Raw genomic sequence first — 12,985 nt, forward strand, 5'->3', positions numbered from 1 at the left:
TCAACAAGAATGGAAACGATGTGGAGAAAATATATAATTGTTTTTGTATTAGCTAAAACTGTATGTCAGAATGAAATGTGACTTCAAAACAATGGTAGACATTATGGGCAAGTAGATAAGATGTTGTGAGGGGATGAAGTTAAGCTAGATACGCCTGTACAAACAGTAGGTATAAACATCTGCTTCCCACTTTTACAGAGACAGAGGAACAAAGCCCAATTAAAAGGGTCATAGGGATCAGAACGGCCTCGGGAAAGGCACAGATGAAGGGGGTAGATAATGATGAAGAAAGAATATGCCTAACAATGACCTACAGCAGGATGAGGTCAAACAGCCTTGTGAGGCCAGAAATAAGCATTTTGTCACAGACAAGGCCGGATAAGGCAAGAGATAAACAGGGGTAATGGGGGCCGGTTTTAGGGAAGTGGACGATGTAAGCAGGGCAGGAGCAATGTAAAACAAAAGACATCAAATCATATAAATATTATGTATGAATTGAACTTGGTGTGTGTATGTCCTCTACCTTATAGGCACTGGACATCTCACCCACTTGCAAGTGTAAAATAAAGGACACTGCTGATTCAGATTTTGTCTCGGACTGCAATTATTGAGGTGTGTGAGCTTTGTTTCTCACACCACCCTGTCTACATGTGATGCAACTCTTAAATTATGTCCCTGAACCCCTACATCTTGCTGTTCTAAGGTATGACCCCAGGCACTGGTTTTATCCGGATAAGTCCTGCTCTTGTTTGTTTTACCAAAAAGCAATAGCTCACATTTATCCTCATTAAACTCCATCTGCCACTCCTGGGCCCATTGACCCAATTCGTTGTGATCTCTTTGTCATCTTACATAGTGTTCTTCACTGTCCAATACACCACCAACTTACGTCACATCTGCAAACTTACTAACTTACTTTCGTTTCTTTCATATATTCAAGTACATTGTTTGGTTTTAGTTTGTTGCTATAAAGCTAAGCTTACAATGGCAGGGGGCTTCAGACCTGTGGCATGTGCCACTTGCCTGATGTGGGAGCTCAAGGATGTGGCTGATGTTCCTGACTCTTACACTTGCAAGAAGTGTGTCTGGCTGTAGCTCTTGTTTGACCACATGACGGCTCTGGAGCTGTGGATGGACTCACTATGGAGCATCCGCGATGCTGAGGAGGTCGTGGATAGTACGTTCAGTAAATTGGTCACACCACAGATTAGAATTGCAGAGAGAGAGAGTGAATGGGTGACCAACAGACAGGGAAAGAGTAGGAAGGCAGTGCAGGTGTCCCCTGCTGTCATCTCCCTCCAAAACAGGTATACAGTTTATGATATGGTTGGGGGAGATGGCTCACCAGAGGAGGGCAGCAGTTGCCAGGATCATGGCACCGTGGCAGACACTGCTGTTCAGAAGGGCAGGAAAAAGACTCATAGGGCCATAGTCATAGGGGATTCTATTGTAAGGGGAGTAGATAGGCGGTTCTGTGGCTGAAAATGAGGTTCCCAGATGGTATGTTGTCTCCCAGGTGCTCGGGCCAGGGATGTCACCGATCGGCTGCAGAGCATTCTGAAAGGGGAGGGTGAAGAGCCAATTGTCGTGGTGCGTATAGGCACCAAGCAAAATATAAGTAAAAAAAATCGAGATGAGGTCCTGAAAGTAGAATTCAGGGAGCTAGGAGAGACATTAAGGAGGAGCACCTCAAAGGTACTGATCTCGGGATTGCTACCAGTACCACGTGCTAGCCAGGGTAGAAATGAAAGAAAAGGCAGGATGGACACATGGCTTGAGGTACAGTGTAGGAGGGAGGGGTTCAGATTTGTGGGACATTGGGACTGGTTCTGGGGAAGGTGGGACTATTACAAATTGGACAGTCTCCACCTGAACCAGACTGGAACTAATGTCCTTGGGGGAGTTTATGGTACCTGCTGTTGGGGAAGTTTTAAACTAATGTGGCAGGGGGCTGGGAACCAGAAGAGAAGTCTACGAGACAGTGAGGTGGTAACTGTAGACAGTAAGGATCAGAAAGTTAGCTTTACCAAGGGGAAGAGTAGGCAGACAGCAGATGAACACAAAAGAACTGTCAGCCTAAAGTGCATATACTTTAATACAAGGAGTATAGTGGGTAAGGCAGATGAGCTTTGGGCTTGGATTGGTGCCTGGGAGTAAGATGTTATTGGGATCACAGAGACTTGGTTGAAGGAAGAGCATGGTTAGCAACTAAATGTTCCAGGATATAGATGCTTCAGACAAGACAGGGAGGGAAGTAAAAGGTGGAGAGGAGTTGCATTGTTGGTCAGGGATGATATCACGGCTGTGCTAAAGGAGGACACCATGGTGGGCTTGAGCAGTGAGGCATTATGGGTGGAGCTGAGAAATTGGTTACATTGGTGGGGCTGTATTACAGGCCTCCCAACAGTGAGCATGAGGTAGAAGAACAAATATGTAAAAAGATTATGGAATGATGTAGCGGCAACAGGGTGGTGGTGATGGGCGATTTTACTTTTCCCAACATTGACTGGGATACACTTCGTGTCAGAGGCCTGGATAGGGCAGAATTTATAAAGAGTGTCCAGGAAAGTTTTCTACAGCAGTATGTCAGGAGTCCAACAAAGGAAGGGGCCATATTGGAGATGGTGCTGGGGAGTGAGCCAGGCCAGGTGGGAGAATTTGCAGTGGGGGATTTCTTTGGGAATAGTGACCACAATTCTGGAGGGTTTAGAATACTCATAGACAAAGATGAGAGTAGTCCTAAGGGTCGAGTGCTAAACTGGGCCAAGGCCAATTATATCAAAAGTAGGCAGGAGCTGGGAAATGTGGATTGGGCACAGGTATTTGAAGGCAAGTCCCCATCTGATATGTGGGAGGCTTTCAAGGATAGGATGAAGATAGTGCAGGATAGGCATGTCCCTTTGGAAATAAGGGATAGGAAAGGCAAGATTCGTGAACCGTGGATGACAGGAGAAATTGTGTGACTAGCCAAGAGGAAAAGGGAAGCGTGCATAAGGTCCAGGCAGCTAAGAACAGAACTGGCCTTGGAGGAATATCGGGAGAGTAGGACCATTCTTAAATAAAGAATCAAGCAGGCGAAAAGGGGTCACGAAATAGCTTTGGCGAGCAGAATTAGGGAGAATCCCAAGGCCATTCATTCTTATATAAGGAGCAAGAGGGTAACCAGAGAAGGGTTGGTCCACTAAAGGATAAGGAAGCAAGGTAGTGTGTTGAACATGAGAAAATGGGTGGGATTCTCAACGATGACTTTACATCAGTGTTCACTGAGGAACGGGAGGTGATGAATGCTGAGATTAGAGATAGACGTTTGTTTACTCTGGATCACGTTGACATAAGGAGGGAAGATGTGTTGGGTAGGCTAAAGGATTTTAAAGTTGACAAATCGCCAGGACTGGATGTTTGCTGAGGGAGCTGAGGGAGGAAATAGCTGGGGCCCTGACAGACATCTTTGTAGCATCCTTAAACACAGGTAAGGTGCCGGAGGACTGGAGGATTGGTAATGCTGTCCCCCCGTACAAGAAGGGTAGTAGGGATATTCCAGGTAACTACAGACCAGTGAGCTTGACATCAGTGGTGGGCAAGTTGCTGGGAAGATACTGAGGGATAAAATCTATTCATATTTGGAAAAGAATGGGCTCATCAGTGATAGGCAACATGGTTTTGTGTGGAGTAGATCGTGTCTAACCAACTTAATAGAGTTCTTTGAGGAAGTGACCAAGTTGATAGGTGAAGGAAGGGCTGTAGACTTCATATACATGGACTTTAGTAAGGCATTTGACAAGGTCCCCCATGGTAAACTAATGGAGAAAGTGAAGTCACATGGTGTGCAGGGTGTTCTAGCGAGGCGGATAAAGAACTGGTTGAGCAACAGGAGACAGAGAGTAGTAGTTGAAGGGAGTTTCTCAAAATGGAGAAAGGTGACCAGTGATGTTCCACAGGGGTCAGTGCTGGGGCCACTGCTGTTTGTGATAGACATAACTGATCTGGAAGAGGGCACTGTTGGTCTGATCAGTAAGGTTGCAGATGACATGAAGATTGGTGGAGTAGCAGAAAGCTTAAGGGACAGTCAAAGAATACAAGAGAATATTGAGTACAGGAGTTGGGAAGTCATGTTGCGGCTGTACAGGACATTGGTTAGGCCACTGTTGGAATATTGCATGCAATTCTGGTTTCCTTCCTATCGGAAAGATGTTGTGAAACTTGAAAGGGTTTAGAAAAGGTTTAAAAGGATGTTGCCAGGGTTGGAGGATCTGAGCTATAGGGAGAGGCTGAACAGGCTGGGGCTGTTTTCCCTGGAGCATCGGAGGCTGAGGGGTGACCTTATAGAGGTTTACAAAAGTATGAGGGACATGGATAGGATAAATAGACAAAGTCTTTTCCCTGTGGTCGGGGAGTCCAGAACTAGAGGGCATAGGTTTAGGATGAGAGGGGAAAGATATAAAAGAGACCTAAGGGGCAACTTTTTCACGCAGAGGGTAGTACGTATATGGAATGAGCTGCCAGAGGATGTGGTGGAGGCTGGTACAATTGCAACATTTAAGAGGCATTTGGATGGGTATATGAATAGGAAGGGTTTGGAGGGATATGGGCCAGGTGCTGGCATGCGGGACTAGATTGGGTAGGGATATCAGGTCAGCATGGATGGATTGGACCGAAGGGTCTGTTTCCATGCTGTACATCTCTATGACTCTATGAAGAGTTGGTGGAGAAGTGGCAGATGGAGTTCAATCCAGGCAAATGCGAGGTGATGCATTTTGGGAAGTCTAATTCTAGAATGAACTATACTGTAAACTGAAGAGCCTTGGGAAAAGTTGATGAGCAGAGAGATCTGGGAGTTCAGGTCCATTGTACCCTGAAGGTGGCTGTACAGGTGTTTAGAGTGGTTAAGAAGGCATATGGTTTGCTTGTCTTATTCGGACGGATATTGAGTATGAGAGCTGGCAGGTCGTGTTAAAATCGTACAAGACTTTGGTTTGTCTGCATTTAGAATACTGTGTACAGTTCTGGTCGCATTACCAAAAGGGTGTGGATGCTTTGGAGAGGGGGCAGAGAAGGTTTACGAGAATGTTACCTGGTATGGAAGGTGCTAGCTATGAAGAGAGAGTGAGTTGGTTAGGATTGTTTTCATTAGAAAAAAGAAGATTTGAGGGTGGATCTGATTGAGGTCGACAAAATCATGAAGGGTATAAACAGAGTAGAGAGAGATAAGCTTTTTCCCAGGGTGAGGGATTCAATAATGAGAGGACATGTGTTCAGGATGAGAGGTGAAAAGTTTAAGGGGGATATACGCGGCAAGTACATTACGCAGAGGTTGGTAGGTGCTTGTAACACATTGCCAGCAGAGGTGATAGAGGCAGGCACTGTAGATTCATACAAGGTGCATCTGGACAGATACATAAGTGGGTGGGGAAGAGAGTTATACAGATACCGAGAATTGGGCGACAGGTTTAGACAGTGGATTTGGATCGGCTCGGGCTTAGAGAGCCAAAGAGCCTGTTCCTGGACTGTAAATTTTCTTTGTTCTTTGTTCTTTAACCATGCCTTCCATATTCTCATCTGAATCATTAATATAAATGAGAAACAAAAGAGGACCCACACCGATCCCTGTGGAACACAGCCGGGCGCAGGTCTCCAGTTCGAGAACCAACCCTCCACCACCACTTTCTGTCTCCTGCTGTGAAGACAACTTTGTTTCCAATTGGCAACTTCACCCTGAAATCCATGTGAACAACTTCATGAATCAATCTCCCATGTGGAAACTTCTCAAATATTTCACTAGCAGGAGGTCAGAGGGTATTGTTGCTGAGGGCAGTGTCAGGACAAGTGGCTGATAAGACCAACTCGAAGCCTCCGTGCCTACTTTACTTCCAAAGCCTCAATAATATCTGCATCGAGTGACACCATGATTCATGGCTGGAATGGAGCTGACATGGAAGATCTCTACATCAATCACAGCTGAAGGCTGCTCTCCTCTAGGAGCTGGGGTTTATTTCACACACACCATTCATCTGTAACTATCCTCCACCTCCTTTATTGGGTCATGTGATTGCAGGTTGAGTCATGTGTTTGCTATAATTTCCCGAGAGGTTTTAAGTTGATTCTGTTGGGAATGGTTTTGGGTGGATTACTCTTTGAAGGGTCGGTGTGGATTTGTTGGGCCAAAGGGCTGGTTTCCACACTGTAGGGGTTCGATGATTCCATGAAACTGCTGTTGATACCTGGTCTACCCAACATGTGACTGCAGACTCATAGAAATGTATTGACTGTAAACTGTCCTCTGGGCAATTAGGGATGGGCAATAAATGCTGATCAATAAGAAATTAAAAAGTGTCAGTAATCCTGAAGTTCCAATGCCATTTGAAATGAATTTACTATCCCCATTTCTCATCCCTGGTGAGTCTCCTTCAGTCACTGACAGCAATGAGAATGTAACCCGTTCGGTCTATCAAGCCAGTTTTCACTCTGGGGATCTGACTTGCCCAGTGCTGACATTCTGACAGAACCTGAATATAACAGGGAAGTACAGTGGGAGGAACTGTCTTTAACATACCTTTGGGAGACAGAGCTCTGATGAAGAGTCATCTAGACTCAAAATGTGAACTTGCTCCCTCTCCATGGATGCTGCCTGGTCTGCTGTGATTTCCAGAGTTTTTTGCTTTGAATCTCGGAGTTGGGAAGTCATGCTGAGGTTATACAGGACATTGCTTCGACATCTTCAGGACTGCTATGTCCAGTTCTGGTTGCCCTGTGACAAGAAGGATATTATTGAGTTGGAAATAGTTCAGAAGAGATTTATTAGGATATTGCCAGGTATGAAAAGTTTGAGTTATAAATGATTGGGAGCTGCTGGTATTGGACGGGAGTGAACAATGTTAAAAATCACACAACAGTTGGACTATAACCTGGTATCATGTGATTTTAAACTTGGAGTTATAAAGAAAGGCTATAGAGGCTGGGACTTTTATCACTGGAGCATAGGAGGTTGAAAGATAACCTTATAGGAGTTTATAAAATCATGAGGGATATAGATAAACATAATGGGAGGTGTCTTTTCCTGAGATTGGCAGATTTCAAGATGACGGGGCATATTTTTATGGTGAGAGGAGAAAGATTTGAAAAGATATGAGGGGCAAATGTTTCACACAGAGGGTGGTTTGCATGTGGAACACAGTTCCTGAGGAAGAGGTGGATGTGGGTACAGTTACAATGTTAAAAAGACTCTGAGGTAAGTACATGAATAGGAAAGGTTTAGAAGGATATGGGCCAGGAACAGGCTGGTGGGACTAGTTTAGTTTGGGATTATGTTCAGCATGGACTGGTTGGACCATGCTGTATGATTCTATACCTCTCTGAATTTATATACAACTAACATAACAACAGAATATGCTGATGTAATTCAGCAGGTCTGGCAGAATCTGTGGAGAGAGAAACAAAGTTAGTGTTTTGAGTTTGATACGACTTTGACATCCTGTTCCCAGAAATTGACAGGGAGACCTTGAGGAAGAGGAAATGCTGAGATGAAGTGGGTGAAGGCAAAAAAAATGGAAGAATTTAATGTCAAATTGATAGTTTAATCTCGTGACATATGTTATAAGAGTCACTAATAAATCAGAAAAGGAATTCAGGAGAAATATCTTTATCCAGAGTGGTGAGAATGTGAAACTTGTTCGTGTGTGGTGTGATTGAGGAAGATCATTCAGAGATAAGTTCCTGGAATCTCCATTGTAAGTTATTAGGTTCGTTCCTCAGTGTTTCTAATGGTGAGCAAACACGAGAAATCAATGAAGCTTCACATTGGTATCTTGTTTCAAAAGCGGTAAATGTGGATAATCACATTTTAACTCCCACCACCTAATTTTAATATCTGAGACTTGCTTGGATCAAACTCATTTTCAAAACAACTGGATGTAAAATTGCTGCAGTGAGGACCTGACCAAGGTTGAGGGTCATCCAGAAACCCAAGGTGGAAGCAACAAAACTGGCTGCACCAAAATTCCCATTTTAGTGAAGACATTGAAACTGAATCAGTGTCAAGGATATTGCATTTTTGGTTTTAGTTCACACTTCCATGAAAATTGTTGTCTGCAATTCTTCAACTTGAAAGGACAATGGACTCAGTCTGGGTTTAAAATTTAAGTTAAATGTTTAATTTGCACAGTACGAATTAATCATCCATTTTCTGATTTGCTAAAAAATGAATTTCTTTAAATTATTATTTATTTATTTTAAAATCTTATGTGAGTTTATTTTGTTTGAGGTGGCCGTCAACGTTTTGTAAATTCACTGGAATAATGACTCAAATAGTCCCTAATGGAGCTTGATTATCAGCTTGCTCTTCCCATCAGGGTCATGACAAAATGCAGAGAGGGATTTTGTATAATCCACTCAGGCTTATCACTGACCTTAGTATTTTTGTTTGAGTTTGTTTATTGAAACCTGACACAGCCTGATACCTAAATAACTGGCCATAACAGCAACCTGATTGGATTTCACATTGACTGAGATCAGTGGAGCACTGGGACTAGAAAAGGAAACAGCATCGTCCTCCAGCCTCAGTCACATTGTACATTTGGGTCATGACCAAAACTGAATCCAAAGGCAAAGAAGTGACATTGGAAATGAAGCAATTTTCTTTGAAGAAAAATGGGCTTTTTTATATATTAGAGTGAAAATTATACCAACTGAGTTATCTATTCATCAAAGCAAATATGTTTTTTGCAGCACAGTGTAATACATTTAAATGTTTTTCAAGCATTGTATAGTGACAAACTGGAAGGTGTGCCTTGGCACTTCAAGATCAAATTTAGTTCAAAACCAAAGAAAGAAGAAATTACAATAAGACCATCAAATACAGGAGCAGGATTAGGTCATTTTGCCCATCGACCCTGTTCCATCATTCAATCCTGACTAACACGATTGTCAACCCCATTCTCCCACCAACCTTGATCCCTTGAGAAATCAAGAACCTCTCGGTATTTGTCTTAAATACACTTACTAATTTGGCTTCCATGGCCTTTAGTAGCAATGAGTTCCATAGATTCGCCACCCTTTGACTTTAGATTAGATTACTTACATTGTGGAAACAGGCCTCTCGGCCCAACAAGTCCACACCGACCTGCTGAAGAGCAACCCACCCAGACCCATTCCCCTACATTTACCTCTTCGCTTAAAACTATGGGCAATTTAGCATGGCCAATTCACCTAACCTGCACATCTTTAGACTGTGGGAGGAAACCCAGACACAGGGAGAACGTGCAAACTCCACACAGACAGTTGCCTGAGGCGGGAATTGAAGCTGGGTCTCTGGCACTGTGAGGCAGCAGTGCTAACCACTGTGCCACCGTGCCACCTATTTTGAAATTCCTCCTCATCTCAGTTCTAAAGCATCATCCCTTCAATCTTAGTTTGTGTCCTCAGGTCCTACTCTCTCTGATGTCCAACACTTTCTCCACAATCCACCAACATAGGCTGCTCCTTGGACAGCCTTCTGGGGCATTTTAGCACAGGGTCAGGTTCCCCTGACTCAGTATCTAACACGGGCAGTGTGTACCACATGGGGACTCACCTCTTACACCAGGAGTGCCTCGGTGGAATTTCACTCTCTCTTCTTTCGGCGCCAAGACAGCAAAGTGTCTGCTTCCATTTGTCTATCTTTGACTCAGGGGCGTTGACAATGAGAGGGTGAATCCATGGGTTCCAGAAGCATTTCCCAAAGGTTCCGAGTGGCAAGGCATGTTTAGCAATGTTTGTGAATTCACAGCTTTTATATTGTTTACATACTTATTCAGGACCGTCACACCCACCTGAACCTTATACTGGCCCTGACCTCACGTTGACCATGTCTCTTCCCGAAGTGAGACCATTTCCCCGATTCTTACACCAAACTTTGTCCCCAACATCAAACCGTCTCTCTCACGTGGCAGAGTCTTGGGTCCAGCACTGGACTTCCTGGTGCTGTTTCACCCTCCCTCCCCAGGGTTGGGAAGATTAAACCTAACCTGGGAGCAGAGACCTCTGCCCATTAGGAACTCTGCTGGGGTTAACCCTGTAGTTGTATGTGGCATGGTCCAATATTAGAACATAGAATGTAACAGCACAGTTACAGGCCCTTCGGCCCTCAATGTTGCGCCGACCTGTGAAACCAACCTGAAGTCCATCTAACCAACACTATTCGATTTTTATCCATATGTTTATCCAATGACCATTTATATACCCATATAGTCGGCAAATCTACTACTGTTGCAGTCAGTGTGTTCCACACCCTTACTACTGTCTGAGTGAGGAAACTACCTCTGACATCTGTTCTATATCTGCCACCCCTCAATTTAAAGCTATGTCCCTCTGTGCTCGCCATCATCATCCAAGAAAAAAGGCTCTCACTGTCCACCCTATCTAATCCTCTGATCAACTTGTATGTCTCCATTAAATCACCTCTCAACCTTCTTCTCTCTAACGAAAACAGCCTCAAGTCCCTCAGCGTTTCCTCACAAGACCTTTCCCCCATACCATGCAGCATCCTGGGAAATCTCCTCTGTACCTTTCCATCACTTCCACATCTTTCCTATAATGTGGTGGCCAGAACTGAATGCAATACTCCAAGTGCAGCTGAACCAGAGTTTTGTACAGCTGCAGCATGACCTCATGGCTCCAAAACTCAAACCTCCTACCAATAAAAGCTAACAGGCCGTACATCTTCTTAACAATCCTATCAACCTGGGTGGCAACCTTTACGGATCTATGCACATGGACACCGAGATCTCTCCACTCATCCGCACTATCAAGAGTCTTACCATTAGCTCAGTATCCCTGTATTCCTGTTACTCTTTCCAAAGTGAATCAAACATAGAACATAGAACATAGAAAAGTACAACACAGAACAGGCCCTTCGGCCTACAATGTTGTGCCGAGGATTAATCCTAATGTAAAATAAAATAACCTTACCTACGCACCCCTCAATTCACTGCTGTCCTTGTGCATATCCAGCAGGCACTTAAGTGTCCCTAATGAATCTGCTTCCACCACCACTGCTGGCAGTGCATTTCATGTATTTATAGCTCTCTGTGTAGAGAACCTACCTCTGATGTCGCCTCTGTACCTTCCTCCTAATATTTTACAACTATGACCCGTTGTTTCAGTCAATCCTGCCCTGGGGAAACGTCTCTGGCCATTGACTCTATCCATGCCTCTCATTACCTTGTATACCTGATCAGGTCACCTCTCTTCCTCCTTCTCTCCAGAGAGAAAAGTCCAAGCTTAGTCAACCTCTATTTATAAGACAAACCCTCCAGTCCAGGCAGCATCCTTGAAAACTTTCTTTGCACCCTCTCAAAGAGCTCTGTATCTTTCCTATAGTAGGGCAACCAGAAGTGGACACAAAATTCCACATGTGGTCTCACCAGGGACTTGTAGAGCTGTAGCAAAACCTCACAGCTCTTAAACTCAATCCCCCTGTTAATGAAAGCCAAAACACCATCTGCTTTCTTAACAACCCTATCCACTTGGATGGCAACTTTGAGGGATCTATGTACTTGAACACCAAGATCCCTCTGTTCCTCCACACTGCCAAGAATCCTATCTTTAATCCTATATTCAGCATTCAAGTTCGACCTTCGAAAATGCATCTCTTCACATTTATCCAGGTTGCACTCCATCTGCCATTTCTCAGCCCAGCTCTGCATCCTGTCTTTGTCAAGCTGCAGCCTGCAATAGCCCTCTATATTATCAACGGCACCTTCAACCTTTGTGTCGTCTGCAAACTTACTAACCCACCCCTCAATCTCCTCATCCAAGTCACTTATAAAAACTACAAAGAGCAGAGGCCCAAGAACAGAGCCCTGTGGGACTCCACTCAACACTGACCTCCAGCCAGAATACTTTCCATCTACAACCACTCTCTGCCTTCTGTCAGCCAACCAATTCTGAAACCAGATAGCTAAATCTCCCTGTATCTCATACAGTCTGACTTTATGAATGAGCCTACCATGGGGAACCATATCAACTGCCTTGCTGAAGTCCATATACACCACATCTACTGTTCCACCTTCATCGACCTGTCTTGTCACTTCCTCAAAGAACTCAATAAGATTAGTTAGGCATGACCTACCCCTCACAAAGCCATGCTGACTGCCTTTAATCATACTATGCTTTTCCAAATAGTCATAAATCCTATCCCTCAGAATTCTTTCCAAAACCTTGCTGACCACAGATGGAAGACTGATGGTCTGTAATTGCCAGGGATTTCATTATTACCTTTCTTCCCTACTCACCTCCTTCCAATCCTCCGGTATGACTCCTGTGGAGAGTGAGGAAGCAAAGATCTTCATCAGCGGCTTCGTAACCTCCTTTCTCTCTTCTCGGAGCAACCTAGGATAAATCTGGTCTGGCCTTGGGGACTTATCAAATTTAATGCTTGCCAAAATTTCCAACACATCAACTTCATTAATCTTGATCTGTTCAAGCCCTTTTCCCAGCTCCTTAAAGTCCTCATTCACAACAAAGTTCTCATTTCCTTAGTGAAAATTGAGGCAAAAAAACTCATTTAGGGATTCCCCTATCTGCTCAGACTCCACGCACAAATTCCCTACGCTATCCCTGATTGGCCCTACTTTCTCTCTGATTCTCTTATTCTTCAAGTATGAGTAAAATCCCTAATCCTTCCTGCCAAGCCTTTCTCGTGCCCCTTCCTGGCTCTCCTCAGTCCATTTCCGAGCTCCTTTCTAGCAAGCCTGTAATCCTGTAAAGCTGTGCTAGATCCTTGCTTCCTCCACCTTACATATGCTGCCTTCTTCTTTTTGACAAGAATCTGCTCTGTTCTTGTCATACAAGGCTCCTCAATCTTACCCCTTCTTACCTGTTTCAGAGAAACAAATTTGTGCATCACTCGCAACAACTGCTCCTTAAACAGTCTCCACACATCTGCTATGCCCCTTCTGTGGAACAATTGCTCCCAGTCTGTACTTCCCAACTTCTGTTTGATAGCATCATA

The sequence above is a fragment of the Chiloscyllium punctatum genome, chromosome 44 (assembly GCF_047496795.1).
Source record: "Chiloscyllium punctatum isolate Juve2018m chromosome 44, sChiPun1.3, whole genome shotgun sequence".
Classification (NCBI taxonomy): domain Eukaryota; kingdom Metazoa; phylum Chordata; class Chondrichthyes; order Orectolobiformes; family Hemiscylliidae; genus Chiloscyllium; species Chiloscyllium punctatum.